At 46.5% G+C, this 22651-nt stretch overlaps 1 long non-coding RNA gene across 1 annotated transcript; it reads left to right on the top strand.

Annotated features, from left to right (window-relative positions):
- The first annotated feature begins 2342 nt into the window (after positions 1–2342).
- LOC139060575 (uncharacterized) lies at positions 2343–14465 on the top strand. Its single transcript, XR_011514938.1, has 3 exons — positions 2343–2678; positions 5848–5992; positions 14381–14465. It is a non-coding gene; the product is annotated as an uncharacterized lncRNA (long non-coding RNA).
- The last annotated feature ends 8186 nt before the right edge of the window (positions 14466–22651 follow it).

Below are 22651 nucleotides of genomic sequence, written 5' to 3' on the forward strand. Positions count from 1 at the left end.
CTTCGTGAGTTGAGTGCAAGTTAGATATATGCTCCGCACGAAGCACGTAAACAACGGCGTGCATAGAGAACTTCTACGCCGCGGAGAGGCGTAAAATTGTTTTATGCTTGAAACATATTGCTGCGTTCAATTTATATCACCCACCTGCTTCTAGCTCTCTCGCTTATCTGTGTGTTTACCAGCAGTTGTCCAACCCGGAGGAGGTGACAGCATTGTATCGCATGGGACATTCAATAAATAACGAAGTCGCATTTTCGCCCGAAAGGCGAGGCATCGATTGCGATAGCAAATTAGTAGACATCTATACGAAGCAAGGATGGTAGTTTTATCGGCCGCATAAATTTGTAAACATTCGCTTATAAACTAAATTGACGTGTTAAGCTTGCACACGCAAACATGAGCACATCGCGCTCGATGACCGCGGACACTCGCAGCCAAAACGCTGGAGGGAGGAAGCGCGGCAGCAGCAGAGAGCGAAGTGACCTTCGTGCTGCTTATCGCTTCAACGCATACTGAGCGGCGAGAACACAGCGCACGCACGAAGCTATGAGAGCGTCGGCGTATTTATACTCTGTCCCCACAGCAGATCGCTTTCGACATAGGGCCCGCGTGCTGCCGCGCCACGCGCAGTTGCCGCCGAGTAATACGCACCCCCCCCCCCCCGTCCCTCTCCGTGCCTTGCGCGCGACCGAAGACGGCGCGCTTCCTCCCCGCTTTTCTGCATTGCGCACGCGAGATGGAGCCACCATCGTCGGACCACCCTCGCACGCTTTCAATCGCAAATACAGCATGAGACGCGCGGCGACGACGTTGTCGCCCTCGTACTTTATGAGTGACATCACGGCGACGGCGACGACAGAAACGCGCTGGAGTGTCCATAATATGGCTATCAGAATAACAAATAAATAAGTAAATAAATAAATGAATAGATACTGGTCGTCGTTTCATTCTTCTTAATTACCCTATCTATACGAACAGATTTTTTTTTACTATTTTTTGATACCGCTACAAAGGTGAAGTTGGGACCTGAAATGAGAAAGACTGAAACATTGTCTTTATATATATATATATATATATATATATATATATATATATATATATATATATATATATATATATATATATATATATATATATATATATATATTCCGCCGTGCAAATGTGAGTGTCTACGTAGACACACTCGCTAAATGTTGACGATAAGAAGACGGCGCGAGAATAAGGCGCCGGCTCACTCGCGTTCATAAAGTCTTCCGCTCTCATACACGTTGCTCTTGCGAGTCAGGGACGCCAAAGACGCTCACAAGCCTGACGTCTCCAAGCATTCGAAGCTTGCAGAAGTCAAGGACCATACGTTCTACGCGCTATAATTGTGCTCCCGCTGTTTCTCATTTCTGCAATAGAGAATGCGCGCAGGAATCTATCAAAACATATATTGCAATCGTTCTGCGGGCGTTCTGACGACCCACACCTGGTCGTTCCTATGCTTGACAAGCTGCTGAGACGGCACACAACCTTGAGAAATCCGTCCACGTCACAATAGCCTGGCATGCCGCTTTAGCATGGCTTGCAGCTGTTGGCCGCAGGGCTCTTGGAAGCATCACCCAACGGTTGTTGCTAGCGCGCCGCGTAAACTATGGACTATGCTCCGTATTCAAATAAACACACACACTAAAAAAAAAGAGACTCGTACGCTAGAATTGTTCGCAAGATCAGATACCAGGCAATCCTGGAGCTGGGCCGGCTATTTAACGACTGATTCGCACTCCGAAGCAAAGTACGCTCTGGATGACCGACAATTGCAACAAGGCAGCGGTACTTGCACTGCTGTCGCGTTTTTCTTTTCTTTTCATTTTTTTAAGTGCACCCCTTTGAACCTCCCCTAAGGCCATAATTATGATAATCGTTAGCAGCGCCTGTGTCAAGCGCACCTTTTTTTGTGTGTGTTTTCTTCTTCAAAGTTCTGTCTTGGTGTTGCTCTTGGTGTTGCATTAATGATGATTTCGACCAAGCACCAACTAGCCCAACAACACGTGGTCCTTAGTCGGCACGCGATAAGAACGGAAATAGCGACAGCAGAAGACAGCCGCAGCAGACGACAGGAACAGACGACAGGAACAGACGACAAAAGTGTCGCTGATGCTTGCGACATCGACCAGTTGTCTCGTCGGCTCAATCCTCCAAAAGTCAGCGCCATTGCTTCTTTAACTCGGCTTCCGTGACGGCAGGCGTCATATGTGCAAGGAAGTTAGGGCGGGGGGGGGGGGGGGGGGATTCTGCAGTGAGCGCTGAGGGGAGCCGAACACAAAAGAAGCGAGCCGGGATCGGTTTCTCGGTTCCCCGCACCTGCCCCCTCTCACAGCCTCCGCCGGCCATTAGACAGCGAACAGGACTCCGTTCGGGGAGCAGCGGCAAAAGAAGAGGGAAGTAATGAAAGAAAAAGAGAAGCGAAAGGATACGAAGGAAGCGGAAGAAACTGCACGTGCGAGCGTTCTTTCCGACCGCCGCCCTCCTTCCACTACACCGCTGTGGGATATGCAGGTGCGGCCCATCTCGAGGCCTGAGAGCTCAGGTGCGAGGGAAAAGAAGAGAATCCCCGGCTGCACACACATTCCACACGCTGCCCTCCTTCCATTATGTTGTGTTCTGCGGTGCCGCGTATTGTGTTCCTCGTCCAGGTGAGTTGACTAGAGCGGTGACGTTTGTCAGAACGGGGATGTCGAATGTCGCAAACACGGCTATATCAGTTGCGGAATGAAAGAGCTCAGGGAGAATTGAAAGAATGCGTTGATCCAGGCGTAGTTGGTAACCAATGTTACTAGTAGCGATGTTGGTAACAGCGAGTTAACGATGGGCTGCGCGCACTGCTTTCAAAGACGACACTGCAGCTGCCATGCAGCTGGCGAACCATTAGCTGTGTGCCAGAATGATACGCGTACTTCGATAAACACAGTGGAGGCTGTGAACGGCTAGCCAATAGTCTTTGACATTTGACAATACGTGCAAGATTATATGGAATGGACACAGAAGCCTGTCTGTAGATGATGCAGCGGATGTGTGTATTTGGACATCTAGGTCTAATGTTCAATTACTTCAGATGGCATTGCAAGACGGCATAAATATAATTAACCAATTTGTGTGTGTGTGTGTGTGTGTGTGTGTGTGTGTGTGTGTGTGTGTGTGTGTGTGCGTGCGTGCGTGCGTGCGTGCGTGCGTGCGTGCGTGCGTGCGTGCGTGCGTGCGTGAGAGAGAGAGAGAGACTGGTTCCATCACACGCAAAAACAGCTGTATTGCCCTTCACTCGGAGGCACTTAAATATTTGACGCTTGTTCTGGAAGGACACCCTCTAATTATTGTCACACATCATTGATTTCTTGGCATAATACTTGATAGTCAGCTATCCTGGGCACCCCACGTTAAAAGAAAACTCGAAAACGAAGTCAATGTGATAGTGACTGTACTTTGCAGACTTGCAGGCACATCATGGGGCGGATCAGTACGATATCGATGCTGACTGTTTACAATACATTAATACGACAACAAATTGCGTATTCCACACCCATCTTACACGGACTTTCCGACATGTCAGAAGAGGGACTTCAAAGACTTTTAGCTAGAGGAGTACGCATATGTCTAGGAGTTACACGAGCGACTTCTAGCTGTCATGTAATAGCTGAGGCTCGCCAATCACCATTTCCAGTTATGCGAACTACAGAAACATGCCGACATTATTTCTATCTACAAACGCAGCATAAAAGCCACCTATTGTCTAGAAATAACGAAACGAGATAGAAATTATGCTCATCAAGAAATTCGAGAAAATCTTCATATATATTGCCAAGATTAAATTTTGGAATTCAGACGTCGAATAGCCTCCATGGCTACTTACACTTCCAAAAAATCTAATTGTCAGTAGACGGGTATTCAAAAGAAAGAGACATGTTCATTCAAGCTGCTCAACAACTAGCACTTTACCTTATACATATGCTGTAGTCAGGATACAGACACGTCTATACATATGGTTCCAGTACAGCATCTTCTTCAACTTCAGCATTAATTATACCGCACCTGAATAAACAACAATCGTTCAAGTTATCTCGTGCGACTTCGTCCCCAACCGCTGAAGTATTTGCAATCCTATGTGCGATAAAATTTATAACGTCAGTAAGAGATGCACAAAAATTTTTAGCGATTCACAGGCGGCTCTAACGTCACTCTGCAGCACAAAATGCAAAACAATCAGTGACAGTATAATATACCAAACACTTAAAGACCTCACAGAGGCAAGCCAAGCGAAACATGAAATAGCATTCCAGTGAATACCAGGGATTTATAACATTCCTGGCAACACCGCAGCGGATGAAGCAGCACGACAAACACACCTCAAAGATGATGTGGTCCCGCTCTCAATATCAAAGAATAAACTACGCTGCATTAGGCTGACAATGCCTTTCAAAATGTGTATAAATACGTGGTTTGACTGGAATTATAAGAGCTCGGATTTGTATCGTATTGATCCGTTTATTGAATTCAAATTTTCATTGTCGATGTACAGAAATATGGAAACCCTTATTTATAGTTTAAGGCACCCCACATGTTTTGTGTAGGCACTGCCTACAGAAAACATTTTTTACATAGAATTGGCCATGCGAAAACTCCCGAATGTGATTGTGAACTGGTAGACGAAGATATATATCACCTCCTCCTAGATTGCCCACATCACGACACACCAAGATGCTGACTTCCTTAATCAACCCTAATTAAATTAGACCGCAGGCCTTTCAGTTTAAAGAAACTTTCGGGTCCTGGGCCAACAACGTCTTTGCAGAAAAGCGCTTTAAAAGCACTAAAGACGTTTCTTGAAGACAGCGGCATTGTTGGCAGTTATTAAAGCTTTTATTGCTCCTTTCATTTCAATGTCGCTGTATATATGTATGTGTTTGTGGATTATGGTATGTTGACTGTTCTGTTGGGACTATATGTGATAACGTATTTACACAATTTATGTGCCACCCGCTGACTAGAGACGATTATGAGGCGACAGTATCATTTGTATTCCTGAGACTCCCTTCTACAGAACTGTGGAGTCATTTAACTTGTATATTGTATGCACCATGTGATTATTACGTCATAGTTTTACTTTGAAAACGTTGCTTGACAAGTCGTGTTGCTTGTATGAAAAGGTTATTTGATATGTAATCTTGAACCTTGCATGTTGTAGGCTAGACCCATTCAAGAGCTAAGGAGTAGCCGGCGCCTTAAATTGTGCGTCAACATCTCCTGATATCATATTAATAGAAAAAGGCCTCTCTCCTAAATTGGCAAAATTTACATATTTTCCTTCCGATTATAATAGTTTGTATAATAGTTGGCGTCAGATAGAACGTCAGCACATTCTATCTGATGCCAGTAGCTGCTGGACTCTTATTTCTTGAATACATGCAATGAAATTCTTGTTTTTCGTTGTTCTTATTTTATTTTTCTGCGTCCTTTCTAGACTACGAAGTATAAGGTTAAATTGCTTCGTCATTTAGCATCCCTCGTAATACAGCCCGAGTTCGAGCCTACTGATGCTGACAGGGATGAAAGGAACCCAGGAGTGTCTGTCCACACCTGTATCGCTAAGTCTGTGTCATATATGCATGCTTCTCAAAGAAAAGTTTACAGTACTAATTGCGGTTAGCTCCGTTTGGCATTCCGCGGCGCTGACGCGTATAACTGATGTGTGGATGCAGGGCTTACACGAAAGTCGCGCGGAGAGGTTGTCAGTTTTCTTCCGTTCTTTTGTTTGGCAAACAGATCAAAGGCGATGCTTGTTGTTTTCGTTATTTTCCCCTGCCCCCATAGTTTCTCTGGAAGCGACAAGTTGTTGACTTACGGCGCAGCCGCATAGCATCACGCAATGTACGCGAGGAATTCCAAGACATCGCTGTGAAAAGTCATTGAACATTGCGGAACACGAGCCAGGTGATATCACCTTTCCTTCTCCGTGGTAAGTACGGGTAATATGACTCCCACGCACTTTCGCCTGGTCTCCATTCTTCAATCGACTTCCATCCCACTCTGCGCGCTGAATGCCAAGTGCACGCATACGCCGTCACTATATATATATATATATATATATATATATATATATATATATATATATATATATATATATATATATATATATATATATATATATATATATATATATATATATATATATATATATACGACGACAAAACGGGCCGTCGCTTGAACAGATCGCTCGGTCTTGTCGCTCATTGGCCAGAAGTGCTATGAGCGACTAGCCAATAGCACGAAGCCGGAACTGGATGTACATCACTCAAATACTATCGATTGTCGCACGGAACGAGCAAACGATTGAATTTTTATGCGTGCAAGGACAACAACGGACTGCAAGACCCTCAGAAATATTGTATGCTGCTCTGTACAGCAAAACACGTCAACTTAAATTAAGAAAGCACGCCTCACGCCAGTTTCGGCACGTATTTGCCGCCCTCATACTGTTAACATCGGGGAGACGTCGCTCGCGTCGACATGTAGGTGACGAGCAAATGCGACAGCCATCTCCAGCGCGTCGCTTATCGATCTCGCGCTCAAGATCGCTTGCGTGGGGTTTATACATCAAGCGTCACCTGAGGTGTTTCTGTCTGCGGGAGCTTTTTCCAGTCTGTGAGTGATCGGGCTATAGCAGCCGCAAGGCAGCACTGGCTCTACATGAGAGACATTGCGGTGTGTGGCACGTCACAGGACACCTCGTGAACAGCTACGGATGGTTCTCTCACTTGCACATATTAGATCCACTAAGCCACTATTCACTACTTCAGGGGTGAAATAACTGGCATTTCTTGAAGGGCAACTCTAGCGATTGTTTGACTATGTCAGACTCTCAGAGTCAAAGAGCGCGTTTCTGGTTGCTAGGCGTGAACGGATTAACGTGAATCACCGCGATGCGATTCGTCACTATCTGTCAGCTCACGCTCGCATTGCCAACTCAGACTTTGGGGAAAATACGGGGAATCAAGCGAAAGGCTCGCCTATATGCTATGGCAACAATCGCGCAGTTTCGGGCGACGTCTGCCCCATCCGGCATTGTGACATTCACATTCCATCGTTTTAGAGAAAGGCAGACGACGCCAAGGTTCAACTGATGCCGTGTGTGTGCTTCGGGGATTAAGCAATTCGCATTTTATTCCCGCGGCTTCCAGAGTCGCAAAGTGAAAAGCAAACGCTGCCTGCCTGTCGATGTCAGCAAAGCGCGGCTGCATCGGAGAGCGGGGAGCAACCGGAGCAGCTGCTTCGTCTCTCGTCATCGAGGAATGTGTCGCCATTGTTTATTTTCCCACCGACAGCAACGGCGTGGGTGGCGCGCTCTGGCGGCATCTACCGCCGCCGCTGCGAGGGCGGCTCGCTGGAGCTTCACCGAGTGAGCAAGGCGGCTCGCGATAAAAGAAACGCCGCTCATGTTTGCGGTATTGGCGAGCGCCGTCGCGGTCTGGGCTTTAGTTTAGCGCCAGGAAAAGAATAAAGAAGTCGCATACGGCGATCTCTTCGGCAAACCCCGAAGAAAGCGTGTGGGGTGAAAACGGTGGGGCACATCCTGCCTTCCGCAACAGCGCAGCCGCCACAGGTGTGAGAGCAGACGACGTACGGCTGTGGGCTAGCGACGCCATTTTGTTTGCAGAAGGCGTGTAGCCGTCGATTCAGCGATCGGCTCCGAAGAAAGGCAGTCGTAAAAGAGGCGAAAGTTCTGCCGCTGCCCATACGAATGCAAAGATGACCGTTGCTGGGTTTACTTTCTCTTTTTCCTGTTGAGAGGGGGTGAGTGAAGGACAAAAGGCTCGCTTTAAAGTCACCGGTGCTCTCCCAATCCCTTTTGCAGCGCACGTGTGCAAGCTGTTGCTTCAGAACAGGAGTTTACTGTTCCTCACCTGACGGGACCGTGTTCGTTCTCGGTAACGCGTACTATCAAACGTCGACAAAAAAGAAGCAGAGGTGGAAGAAAAGAAAAAAAAAAGAAAAGAAAACCGCATCTTATTACGCAGGCGAGTAAAATGCGTCTCTTTTTTTGAGAACTCTCAACAAACATATCTCACTCTCCGTCTCCTGCCACTGATCGCACTTTTACCTACGTGCAGTGAGCTAGATCTTTGGCAAGTATTCTAGACGTTCACCGGTTTATTAAACGAATGATCACAACAGAAGAAGGATTCGAATAGGCATTGCTGAAGCCGAATTGAATACAGGCCAATAAAAAACGAAGTGAACTCTAGTAATTGTTACGTGCAGGTGAATAGTTTTCGTATAGCCTACCGAACACAAAATCCACGGGACGCCACTATTTCTTTAGGCTGTCTCTAAATGCTTCTGTGGTACACTGATTCGAGACCCTATTGTTTCACTATACACTCGTCAAATCACAAATGAAATCAAGTAGCACTCGGCCAAGCGCTTACAGCCCTTATACACGATTCGAAATAAGCACATGGTACACATCCGCGTGCGGCCTGACATGCAACTATAGTAACGAAAACAACCGCATCAAACATTTTAGGACAGGTTTGATCATGTTCGATCATGTTGCCTATACTCTCATCTATGAAACACCCAGCCCTCTCTCGTCATTGATTGGCCGACACGAACCCCTGCATGCTTTCGGCGCATAGCACGGACTTGGTGAGACAGATTACCGTGTACCAGGAGGGCAGCGCTAAGAAATTAAATGTACGCAGAATTATAGATGACAGTTATCGTTGGGGGACTTTTTTGAGAGCGTTCGTATACTGGGGGGGTATTCTCTCTGTCGATGTTCTCGGGGTTTTACTGTGTTACCTCGCGAGGTCGTTTTTAAGTAAGTGACGTACGGTTCGACATGGCGTCCGTTACGACTTGATATGTCGACGGAACCAGATGGCGACACTTCTTTACTACGCACTTGACGCTTCCTTGTAGCGTAAGCGGTAAACACGTGTTCTTCCAAGTCACGTGATATAACGTCGGACGACGCATAAAGAAACAGGAAAGAGAGGCTGCTATAGGGCTGTTGGAAAGCTACTGGAAGTCAGACGGAAACTTGTTGGATGCCTTACTGGTAGATAGATATACGACTATAGCCATACAATGAATCCGATGATTTATAGAAGATTAGTAAGATGGGAAAGTTGGTAGAATGTACGCGCAACCTACCAGTGGTGTCTTTCAGTGGTTCGTTGTGTTCTTCCAATGGTGGGTTGTGTATAGTCGTTTGTCGCGTCCTTTCTTCTATCGTGCGGTGTTTTCCTTGAGCTGATTTTCACGACGGCGCGATATTTACGCGTGCGTGTTTCGCGCGCTTTAGCGAATGTGGTTTGTTGGTATACGACTAAAGGAGTGACGTCACTCGCACGTGGACTTAGCGAGTACCGTGCTTCTTCCGAGTTGCGGAGGCATACGCAAAACGAGAAGCCATGTATTCTCGGACACCACCGCGGTTGTCTTTAGGCTATAACCTCTAGTCAATGATAGCTTTTTTTGAAGGAACGGGATGCCCTTTTAAGTAAAAAAAGGTTGTCAAATGGAAGCAAGAAGCAGAGAGAAAAGGAAAAGTCACTACAGGAAAACTATCTTTCGTGAGCTTTGCTGCAAATGCTTTCTCTCTCTCTACTTTATTTTTTAATTTTCTCTTAGTAGCGCGTGACCTTGCATCTTTTACAGCGCCAGTAGCAGCCACTCTATACAGCGGCACCTTCGCGATAGCTTCTGTGTAAAGGTAATGCGAATTTCGCCGCCGAACAAATCGTCGCTCCCGTATAGGCAGCCGTTGAATTAATCAGACGTGCACTTAAGCTATACGCCAAGATTCCTCAACCACTTGTACTTTCCTTCTCGACCCCAGATGCACCCGAGATGCATAACTAAACGCGCGACTACAGTTTTAAGTCTAATGTTAAGCTACTAATCGAAACAATACCGTGCCAAACCTGCCTGGCAACAGGTACACTATCCCTATAGTAGCGCATTGACTCGAGTCTGTCGAGAGTGATGGTCTTTTAGAGAATAGGTATAATGTCACAACTCGACTTGATGCTGTAGTCGAGAACATGCGAGTGCGCATGGAATGTATAATAAATTGCTCCAGGAGCAATGTCAGAAGCTAGAAGAAAGCAAGGAAAGCGAACCTAAAGAAAAAGAAAAGGTCGATAAAGAGTGACGGATAACAAACCGAGAGACGTTGACATGCATGTATAACAAACTTGGATCGATTGGATAGGCGTTCGTATTTCGAGTTTGAGGGAAATTGATAGAGTGTTCCCGTAAAACGCCACTTGCGAGAACATCGCCTGAAAGAACTGCCGAGGAGAACGAACTTGATTGACATTTCTCGACGAGAGAATTCCCTGAAATAATCTTCCAGTTCCACGAATTTCGGCGTAACGTAAATTTTGATTTGTTGTGCACCGACATTCAACGACTCCACCTCGATCCTCCTGCAGCCAAAGAGAAAGAAAAAGAAAGAAAAATATTCGGACAATGGTAGAAAGCAATCGGAGTGATGCTGACATGTAACAAACTTGGATCGCTATACAGGGTCTAACTTCACCCGCCTACAATATTCTCACCGACAATAAAGAGAGTTCAGCAGCGAAATACGGCTTGAGGGACAATCGCTTTTAACGAACTGTTCAGAAGAGCGAACTTTTGTGACATTTCTCGCTAAGGTGTCGAAAAGCCCCATTAATTAAAACAAATTACGCTTCGAGGAGCTTCAGTGCAATGGGAACAGATGGATTTAAAATACTGAGCCGTTATTGTTTCTTTTCCTTCTTATTTTTTATTTTCTTCAAGGCTTTAAATGCTGCGCAATGCGTTTCTCGGATCGTTGCTGCATTTATAGTCGACAAAGTGTCTACGTTTGCAAATGCAACCAATACCAAAAAAAGCAAAAGCGAAGCGTTCGATCATACATATATATACGGCTTCACACCAATGGTATATTAGATCGGCAGTTGCAGATCGCTAGCGAAGCTCATGAAAGACCGCATGACAAAACCTAAGCGTTACGGTGAAAGTTCAACGGGATTCAATGTCAATTGTTTCGTTAATTGATTATCGCTATTATACTCGCTTAACTTGAGACAGGCACGTACCCAGCCTCACACCACTCCACACACCACCACTCCTCACACACTTTCCTAAAGCGCTGACAAATCAATCTATTCGGCAGTCAACATTTTGATGCCTTTTACAGCGAGAGCTGTATATGACTCACCTTACATAGTACTTTCGTCATCCGTCAACAGAAAAAAAAATCATAATGTGGGCCGATCCTGGTGAGAGTGCAAAAAGGGTCCAAGCTCAATGGCACATACCCCTGTGGTCTCGGAAACCTGTAACGCGCCCTTCGAGATCTTCGGGATGAACCCACGTATGCAGAGCGCTCAACGCCTGCTTCACCTCCGCCGCGGGTGGGTCCAGTATTGCACTATCTTCGGGATCGGCCCACGTATGGGGAGTGCTTAAAGCCTGCTTCACCTGGGCCGCGGCTCGGCGTGGCATTGCACTACCGTCGGGCCGACCGGCGGCGGAGGTGAAGCAGGCGTTGAGCACTCCCCATACGTGGGTGAAGCACTTTGCTTTTCGTTTGGAGAGCTTTGACTGTCGTCAGCTCTTGCTGCCATTCCATCTTCACAGAATGGAATGGTTGTCAATTTTTTCACTCCTTTTGGATGGCGGTACAGTTATCGGCATCTCCTGGGGCGTGAAGGCCAGTTTTCTCATCGATTCGGTGCCCACGCGATTAATTCGAGATGAGTTCAGCTGTCACCATCTGCTCAACGATCACCCGCGTCGCTGTTGCTTTGTTAGTTCAGCCTTCTTTGTTTAGACTGATCCAGGGACCAGGAAAGGGATTCGGTTCGTAGTTAGCGGGTCTGTATGCTCGTGGAACGAGTTGCGGCCGGTGAAAACGCCAGGTGCGTTAAACTTTTGCTTCGTTATTTCCTCGAGTCACGACTCGCCGCGACGCTGGCAGATAGATCCTCGGAAGCATATACCCGCGATACGAGTTAGATAAGGCGGAAATAAAATAATGCCTACCAGCGCCCATCACCAGACCCTGCAATAACCGGTAAAGCCATAAACAATACCCTAACTAAAACAACAAGCCATAAACCTCCCCCCCCTCATTTGCATAGGAAGAGTTGCCTTGGGTTCCCTTCCCCCCCCCCCCCCCCCAACGAAGAAGATACCCTGGGTGCGTGCCTGACTTAAGATGATATAAAACTGGGAAAGTCGGCATTTGTTCATCGGTTTATCGTAACAGCGCACTGAAGACGAATACGAAGGCATGTATGATGGTGTTGATGATATGAGGTGATGATGTTTAAGATTTCCAAAATTTTTAGAAATCGCCTGTTCCAGATAACGCTGTTCTAGGCATTGAGTTGGATTATTCAGACGGGCAGACATTACTAGCACGAGAAAACGAAACACATCTTCAACAAAATAAAGAATACTGTTTAACAACTTCTTAATTAATAACTTTACGGTACATGTTGCAAATTACGAATTGTATAGCCGGTGCGTTTGCAAGACGTACCCGCTCGGGATAAATTCCATACCCCATCCCCCAGTGCAGGGTAGCAAACCGGACGTGCGTCTGGTTAACCTCCCTGCCTTTCCTGTTTTCTATTTGTCCCTCTCTCCCTCCCTCCCTCAATCCCTCCCTCCCTCCCTCCCCCCCTCTTTCTCTTTGAGAAAGACGCTAGTTTGGAGACATTCTTTCCCAAAGTGTGGGACGAAATGCATGCATGGGCGTTCCAGTTACTTTTATACTTGAATGTATAAAAGAGCGTTTTTGTTAGAAAGGTAAGTGGAACAACAGTGCACTTTTACGGGGAGTTTCATGGCGCTTACGTCCAAACTGCTGTTATTCTCGAAATCTATTCCAAATGGACACGCTCTGCAAACTCACCGATTACAATTATTACATTACAATATGTGCCGTAAAGTAATTAATTGAAAAAGGTAACTAGTGTGTTTATTAATTAGTTAACTATGTGTTTCGATTTCTCGGGCTAGCAACGCCCGCGTCACTGAATAATCCCGCTCAAGGACTAGAACTATGTCATCTACGAACTATGACAGGTGACCTTTACAAATTCCCGGAAAGCTTAGAAATGATCACCCCATATAGACACAGCACGAGCAGCAACTATAAACCGCAGACTTATGAGGAAACGAATTAAACACTTCTTATTGCGCATGCGCTTGCAAGACAACGGAAGAACACGACAAGGAATGCGGTTAGATCAGTTATCACGGAATGAAGATATTCGAACACCACAAAAGCAGTGTGGCAATCGACAATCAGCCGATTCGAGTAAACTAGAAATGAAAACGCTATTTATTGAAGAGATATTGAAGAATGCCTCATGCAGCTCTTGCATTGTACATACGCCATCGTCCTCGTTTTCAGTAGGTTGTAGCTGTACCCCCTTATTTTTTTTTACGTTAAAGTTGTAAAGATGAACACTAAGTTAAGCTGTGTCAGCAAATTATGTTGCAAATAGCGCAAGATTGTCGAAAAGCTCACTCTTACGTCTACGGAGGCTTGGTATAAGCCAGAAAAATACGCAATAGCGATATGCAGGCGGCGAAGCCCCTTTGAATGTCCCCCATCAGCTTTCTGTGACGGCATAGGTCTTTGAATTTATTTTCCCCTGTATAGTTATTGTTTATTGAAAAAAACAAATGCATGGGCGTGAATTGCGTTTATAGTGAACCAATTATAACTCACTCTAGGAAGTTTTGATAACTGTTTCTCTCGATAGGATGGTGCAAATACCAGCGAATACTGTGAAATCGATGACGTCACACCGACGTAGCAAAGCTACGGTTCTGGTGAGAAATTCAAAAAAAGGCAATGATTCCCTTCCAATCTTCTCTAAACTTGAATAAAATTTCGTCGTTCGGTCTTCAAACGGCTTTGCGACTTGGCAAATTGATCATTTTTCAGCAATACATTGCATTATGAATGCTACAATTCACACTGACTCTGGCTGCGCGCAGTGACTTATTGCCTTGCAGCATTTAGAAAACTGTGATTGCGTGTAAATTTAGAGAAATTTAAAGCGTAAGAAATAACGCCGGAAGAACGTCCGAAATCACAAGAAAGAATATTAGACTAATCCATCAAATACGCTCATTGCTATGGAATATAGTTGAACGACCGCAACTGCAAAGTTGTTTCTTGCAATTTTTTGTCGGAAACCCTATAATGACCGAAAAAAAAATCTTACGTAAACAGTTACAGCGGTGACTGTTCCAGACGGCGTCTCGTACACTGCTTCGTAACCGGCACACGTAGTGCCGTCGGTTGCTCGCTTCTTTGCAGAAGTACTACGTCTGCCGTGCAAGCAACTACATACAACCACACCTTCTGGGGTCGCCGACAGCAGACGACAGCACGCCGCGACCAGACGGAGTCACCTTGGGCGATGTGCCGTCTGCAACTGGAGAAGTCGGACGAAACGCAACCCGCGCGACAAAGAAAAAAAAAAGATAAACGAACAGATAACTTGTCAGTGGGAAATAAAACGCTGACGCGGCTGTCGCGATTGGTATGCATGGGACGAAGAGGAATATGCGGAAAGAACAATCGGGGGCCGGAATGGCGGGGTGGGAAAAGCGACGCAGCTCTGTCGCGGCCTCCCGGCGTCTCGGCTTCGGTGTCGTAGCTCGCATTATATCGAGGCGTGCCAGGACCGCCACTGCCGCGTTCCCGCGCTCGCTTCTAGCCGTCGTGCCGTAGTCACTCGTTCGAGCCGTCTCTCTCTCTCTATCTATCTCTCTCTCTCACAACATCCCGCGCAGCAGAAGTCGCTTCGACACGCGGAGTACGGAGTAGTATACGGAGAAGAGGGGAACCAGTGTCGGTATAGTTTTTTTCGTCGGTCGGGCCAGTGGTCGCACGGTCGCGCGTGGTGTACCCAGCACATACCGCCTCGTCCGTCATCGTGACGACGAGGTGGCTCGCGTTGCTGTGCATGCGCCACACGAAGCCGTCACATCCGCCGCCGCCTTCAACGGCAACTCGCACAAAAGCGCCGCGCGACGACTAACGTGCGCGGAGTTGTCCCGCCGTTCCCAAAACTCGGGTGACATTGCTATGCGCGGAGATTCGAGCTCTGCATCGCGCGATGGCTATTAGAGACTAGCATGGGTGGCGTGGGGTGATGGCGTGGGGTGATGGCGCGGACAACGCGCTCCGTGCGGTTGTGCCTCGAGTCCCACGGGAATGCGTACGCTGCGGACATGGACGCGTTTCCGTCGTCGACCACCTCTTTTGACGAGGAGAGAGAGAGAGAGAGAGAGGTGGTAGGCGGACGGCCGGTGGTGGAAGTATTGCACTTCCGTGCTAACCGCTCTCGCAAGCACGTTCCCACGAATCGGGGCCCCGTGCACGTGATTCGTAGGAGGATCGATAACTTCGTTTTACCTGGTTCCAGGGATCGGCGAAATCTATCTATCTATCTATCTATCTATCTATCTATCTATCTATCTATCTATCTATCTATCTATCTATCTATCTATCTATCTATCTATCTATCTATCTATCTATCTATCTATCTATCTATCTATCTATCTATCTATCTATCTATCTATCTATCTATCTATCTATCTATCTATCTATCTATCTAATCTATCTATCTATCTATCTATCTATCTATCTATCTATCTATCTATCTATCTATCTATCTATCTATCTATCTATCTATCTATCTATCTATCTATCTATCTATCTATCTATCTATTCCACACTCCCCATTCAGCTGTGTAGTAGGTACGGAGCTCGACGCGTTTTCCGGTTTACCTTCCTCTCTCTCTCTCTCTCTCTCTCTCTCTCTCTCTCTCTCTCTCTCTATCTGTTGTCTTTTGTGAACTGCTTCTTTAAGTAGAGCTCCACCCTCCTCATTCCTGTCCTTCTCTTCATCCTCCTCTGTTCCCCCTATGGCTGATCGAAGTTCGGGCATCGGCTACGCGCCATACAGTTACGGGAAAGTCAGCAAGCTGGCTACTTCACCTTCAACTAGTCTTTCAGTCAGACTTACATTATACTTATAGTAATCACATTGGGTAGGAGTCACTCGGACTCAACTCCCCTGCAACAGAATAAATGGGAATCATTAGTTTCAAGGTCAATTGCCAGATTATGCCACTCGCCACAACTCTGAAAGAACTTAGTCTCAATAGAGTCACGATTGATGAACTTTACATTTGTATCAGTCGAATCATCGTGATGCAACCGGCACAAAATATAGTTAAGACCTGCGTTCGACCGCATTTCGATGGGGGCGAAATGCGAAAATACCCGTGTACTTAGATTTAGGTGCACGTTTAAGAACCCCAGGTGGTCGAAATTTCCGGAGTCCTCCACTACGGCGTGCCTCATAATCAGAAAGTGGTTTTGGCACGTAAAACCCCATAAGTTAACTTAACTTAACTTAAGACCTGCGTTGCGGTCGCTTAGCTACTATGACGTTTCCAAGGCTGCGAAGCTGCCCAATTGATTGAAGAATGAGAAAGGCGCGTGTACACTGAAATGTTGCTGCACGTTAAACGGCATTGTCAATTGAGTCGAGCACTCTCCCAATGGCATCTTGTGATGTTCGCCTGAAGATTAGGACACTTACCAAATCAATCAATCAATCAATCAATCAATCAATCAATCAATCAATCAATCAATCAATCAATCAATCAATCAATGATCAATCGATCGATCGATCAATCAATCAAGTTCAAGTTCAAGTTCAAGTTTATTCTTCTTCTAGTACAGACTAGAAACGTCCTCCCGGGCTAAAAGCTGCCGTCAGCAGCTTGACTGGACCCAGGAGGCGTTATACATGGCAACGCGATAACAATAACTTTTTAGTACAAAAAACGTAAGTAGAAGTTTACTAAACATAAACTAAACATAAAATTGGAAAAAACTGAGTTACATGCTTATGAATGGATATGTAAAAAAAGATGCCTTTTTTTATACAAGTAAACAAAAAGGCAAACAAGAAAAAACATAGACATTTATATGCATCGTTATACATGAATATATGTGCTATAGGTTAACGAAATACATCTTCAACTCTTTACGAGAGAATTTATTAATCAATCAATCAATCAATCTTAACGATAACAATTTTAAGACAGCCCAACCGATATAACAGTTCGTAAACGTGCATTGTGGGCCGAATGCCGTCGAGAGTGACGAACGGACTGTAGTGAACAGCATGCCCTATAAGTCAACAGATCAGATACCGAGCTATCAATGTCCATCCATCCTGTGGCATTCACATGCTGCTAGGGGAAAAGGCAAAGCGTGCCTCCATCGAGCATCGGGCTCAACGTGAACTATTCGCCGTTCGAAACTATACTGCTTGCGCAGACTTCAGTGCACAGGCTCGCCTTTAAGTCCTGGGTGCAACGTTCCCCGAGCATTTGCGACACGTTTTGTGCGACTGCAGTCGCCATTTGTCACTTGTCACGAGGACAACCTTTGAAGGCTGCGCTGCAGCTGCAAAACTCGATCCTCAAGCTGCGCTATGTCGGAGAGTTCCAGCCTGTCCGCAAACGTTTTGCGTTTTTACTGAGTTTGGCAACCCCCAGATAATTTACACGGCAGCAGCTGCGCCGGTGGAGCCATCCTGTGGAACTTTATCGCACATCAACGGGTCAGAAATATTTGTACGCCGCGTACAGAACATATAAACCAGCAGAAAATTAGCAAAGACGACGAAGGACAGGAAGCAGCACCCATGCGTCCCTGTTAATTTTGTGCTCGAGCGTTTGTTGCATCTGTTAAACCCCCCTTACACTCCCCCCCCCCCTTTTTTATAATATGGTAATTAGGGGACGTTGTCGCATGTAATTGGAGCCGGCTAGGCCTTTTCACGTAGGGATATAAAAGATTAATAAGACATGATAAAAATAATGAAATCATAATAACACAAATTCTAGTCAGATAAGTACACTAATGCCACACTATAACTAAAAGTCAACTCCAAATCATAAAATGGCTGTGGCTTAGGTAAGGTTAAGCCCAGGATGCGAAGCATACTAGCCTTTATTTTAGTTGTTGAACCACTGTTTAGCCTGGTGAACTGCTGTTGCTTGGCTATATTTGGTTCGGCTAGACGAAGAAACAACTCATGCATTACTTCTTCGCCTTCAAGAGTGGAACGCGACAGCGTTCCCGTCGACCCGCCAAGGGGTGTAAGACAATGGGCTACAGGGCAGCGACTACGCGCCCCGCATTGGACGCGGTGAGCGTCGAGCAAAGCAGCGTTCGGCGCGGCAACGAAATGTGCGCCTGAGCAAGAGACGCACGCCTTAGAAACAGCGCGTTTCTAAGGCAACACCGCATTCACTAGAGGCGCTTTTGTACCGCTTTGAAGCGTTGTACTCGTGGCTCAGTGGTAGCGTCTCCGTCCCACACTCCGGAGACCCTGGTTCGATTCCCACCCAGCCCGTCTTGCAAGAGTTGAGCCAAAGCCACTTCTCCTCTGTCGTGACGTCACGGTGTCACGTGATTTCATGGTCACCGCCGCGCCTGAGGAGCTGGGTTGAGCCCTCGTAATATGCTTCGCATAAAAAACTTATGACCCTTTCCATTTCGCTTCCCCCCTCTCTGTCCGTACTAGCTCATATGTTTAAAATAAGCACGTATTTGAAGTATATGAATGAGAACAAAATTAGCTGGGAGGCAGGAAATGTACACGTGTCTTTCACTCGTCCCCGAGACCAACTCGCCCAACAGCGGACATCGTTTAGCGTCATTGCTGTCGTAGAAGAGTGAGAGAGATAGACAAAAAAAGAGGGGGGGGGAACAAATCATGAATCCCTTTAGTATGCATGTCTGTGGGTGTACGCGCCATTTGTGCGTCCTGGCGTGTTCTCCCGGCCGATATAATGCAAGCGTTCCTTTCGCTCGGTTCTCTACCTTTCTTATCGTCTATACCACTCAGGACCGGCTCATAGGGGCGATAATAAAGGCGCTCCGCTGCCTTTGACCACTGACGAAGCTCGATAGAACAAAAGAGTTGGAAGAGAATCGTTACCCGCCGCGGGCGTCTGAATGGCTATGGAGTTGCGCCTATGTGCACAAGGTAGCGGGTTCGACTCGCGGCCCCAGTGGCCTCGGTTCGATGGGGGCGAAGGGTCGCGCAAATGCGGCAAGAGTTGCACACGGCGCCGTTGGCCGTTCCGACGAGGAATGAAATGAGAGCGTTCGCGAACCAACCACAGACGGCACACCTTAAATGTTGTTTCACGACCGGAGAATCCGAGTGGCCGGCGAAATAATGCATGTCTCGGGGTCCCGGCTAATTATAATACAACCGAGAGTCGGTAAAATCCGGCGAAGTTCAATGTCGAAGTGTAATGAAGTCATTATGCAAAAAGAGGTGAGGCGTGCAGACAGGACACAAGAGTAGAGAAGTGGACAACACGAACGCCACCATTCCTGAGCTTGCGCAGATGAGTTCTGTGTCTTCTTTCTTTTTCGCCTCAGTGTTCCCTACAGTTGATAGTCGGCGTTCGTGTTGTCCACTTCTCTACTCTTGCGTCCTTTCTGCACGCCTCACCTCTTTTTGCATAATGAATCCTTACCAACTAGCTCAGCTTTCCGTCGTTCTAATGTAATCAAGTAACGCGTGCAAGCAAGTATAAGGTTGCCGCGATGCATCGCTTCTCGTCGACAAGGGTTATATATTTACACGCGCTGATCTTGCTGGTGGGTCTCCATTAAACTGTAGTGCGGGGAAAAGAAAAAATATATATATATACATGTATACCGGCTGCTTTGGAAGCAGCGCGAACGGAGAAACACGCCGCAGCAGGCCTAACTGTATATACACTACTGGAGGCGAGTTGGAAGCGCTCCTCGCAGCCCTTGTGCCACATGCGCGCAGAACCTCCGGCATTTTACGCTCACGGCCGCGCGCTCACTACTCCCCCCCTCCCCCTCCCCCCTCCCACCATATTCAGTAGTGCAACGAGGAGTTCAAGGGCGGCCGTGTTTAGGCGCGCAATATATACGGCGCAGCAGACGACACAGCCGGCCGTCGTGAGCTGCAGTCGTCGCAGACGACCTTCGCGCGGCTGCTGCTTCACCGCGGCTGCATGCGACCATGAATTGTGCCGCCGGTGCATTGTGGGATACTGGTAGCCAAACGCCAATGCGTTACAAGCTCGAACGCAATGCGAGACCGTGCTGCACGCTTTGTCGGTTGTAATTATAACCTTGAAATCTGGTATAACCAAGGTTAAGAGGGAACTGGGTTGGAAAGCACTTCGGAGGCGAACAAAAAAAAAATTTTTTTTGTGTGAATAAAGCATTTTCTATAACGTTTTTAATGACGAAAGTGGTGTTACAGAAGTCTGTACGTACACGATGAGCCCAAACCATACAGGGTGTTCCGGCTAACTTTAGCCAGGGTTTAAAAATATGCGAATGCCGCGTAGCTGGACAGAACCAAGGTAATGTTGTTTGCCGTCGCTTGGAGATACTCAAACTATCTTTTTCTGTGCATTCTGGCTAATTAGATAATTAGTTTTAAGTAAGTAATCAACTTCTCAGATATTATAGTTAGATGAAAAGTGTCAATCAGAACATCGTAGGCCGACATGAAAAATTCCCGATACAGCTTTCTGTTGGTCAACACGTGCTACATAAAAGTGTTTTTCCGAGCGTGAAAGAAGGCTGCGAATACACGCAAAGTGCCTCGAGCGGCCAGGCTCGCGACAATTTTGCGCGTATTCGCGGCCCCGAGAACATTGTATCACTTATAGAGCCTTAGCTCATACCTGAAATGTAGAAGTAAATAAAGCAGCAGGAAACGCATGCTTCCATCATCTCCCCCTGATCCCCTATAGTTAATTCCGTCCGTCCGTCAGTTCAACCTCTATGTAGTGCAAATAGGAAGGGCATATACTCATACGACGTAAGCGTATCACCCTTAAAAGCAAAATCTGATCTACAGCCCCTTGCATGTCACCGTGCTACTGCTAGCCTTTGCCTCTTTCATAAGTTTTTTTACAGTACCTTATTTCACGAGCCGTATATCACACCACCCGCACGCATATCTCTACGAACTGGGCACCCATTACAAGTCTTACGCCCACGCTCCCACACAACTACATTTTCCTCGTCTTTTTTTTCCCCGCACAGCATCAGATTGGAACGCCCTTCCCCACCACGTAGCTGCAATCACTTGCCCGACATCGTTTCTGGAAAATGTGTCGTTGTTGGCTAATCAATAACCTGCTTTTTCACGTGTTATTATTTCTGTTTTTATGCACTTGCGAAAATGTAGCTTCCATGTACAATTTGTTCTGTATACCTGTGTTTATATTTGCATAGTCAACTGTACCCACCCCTTATGTAATACCCCTAGCAAAGGGGTCTTTAAGGAAATAAAACTAAACTGAACTGAACTGAGAGGAGAAGGGATAGGACAGGCCCGAATAAGCCCCGTCTGGAACCGGCCAGAGACACGAGGCGGCACTTCGTTCCACGTGTAAGACCTGACTGACGTAAACAACGTGAGCTGGCTATACTTACTTTCTTCTTCAGAAAGCAGTACAGCACGGAGGCGAACGGCAGGGGTGAGGAGTGACCGAGAGAGCTGCTTTCGAACTAATCCTGAGCTGCGATAACCGTGCGTTCGCGAGAGAAGCCTGGAACCACGATTCACTCGTACGTTTTCCTTCCGGCCAAATATAAGCTAGAGCGACTAAGCTTGTGTTCACGATCGAGCCACATTAGCCAGGGGAACGAAGGGGCTCAATTTTTAGCGAGCATCTTGTGAGGCCAACAGGAAGAATACGATAAGCGCCTTTCTTGGCTTCATGAATGCCTGTCGGCTTCACAAGCTTGAAGGTCAACTACAAGTCCACAACGATACTTTACTTTGACTATACTGGTTATAAATGACTAATATATCCTCTACAGACCCTCCTCCACCCTCTCCCGAAGAGAGAGAGAGAGAAGCGGCATTGTAGTGCGGTAGCTAGCTGGGCAAGTCGATACATCTGCATTATTGTAGCGTTTCGTGTCTCTTTGTCCGTGTGTTTAGTACGAGCTGTAAGAAATAATAATGTAGAATCGGTATTGACCCAATGTCGCTTTAAAGTCTGTTTCTACTGTTAACTGGTGTCTTATAAATCTGAAATCTACTTCGTTGATCAGATGGAGCAGGCGCATGCTGACATCAGCCCCTCCATTTATGTGGGTAAATAGTGCATTTATCCAGTTGATTCATATGCCGGGTGTTTCAACGAACACTTTCAAGAATTCTTAAAGGTTGCCTGCGGCAGATATCAGAATTCTAGTTCATGAGCTGGTCTACTCGAAGAGGCGGACATTACTCCATAAAAATTGAAACGCGTAATCGAATCATTAATAAAAATCACTAATTACGTTTTAGCTAATTACGTTATGGCTTCTATTCCAATTTACAAATTCTAGCCGTGGAGTTCGCAAGGCGGATCCACTTGGTACAAATTCTCAGGATGACACTAGCCCGAGATATATTAATTCCCGAACTTTGCGAAGAAATCCATTGGCGTTACTTTCGCAACAAAATGTCGTTTTATGCATTGAAAAAGTAAC

Source organism: Dermacentor albipictus, chromosome 5 (assembly GCF_038994185.2).
Source record: "Dermacentor albipictus isolate Rhodes 1998 colony chromosome 5, USDA_Dalb.pri_finalv2, whole genome shotgun sequence".
Lineage (NCBI taxonomy): Eukaryota > Metazoa > Arthropoda > Arachnida > Ixodida > Ixodidae > Dermacentor > Dermacentor albipictus.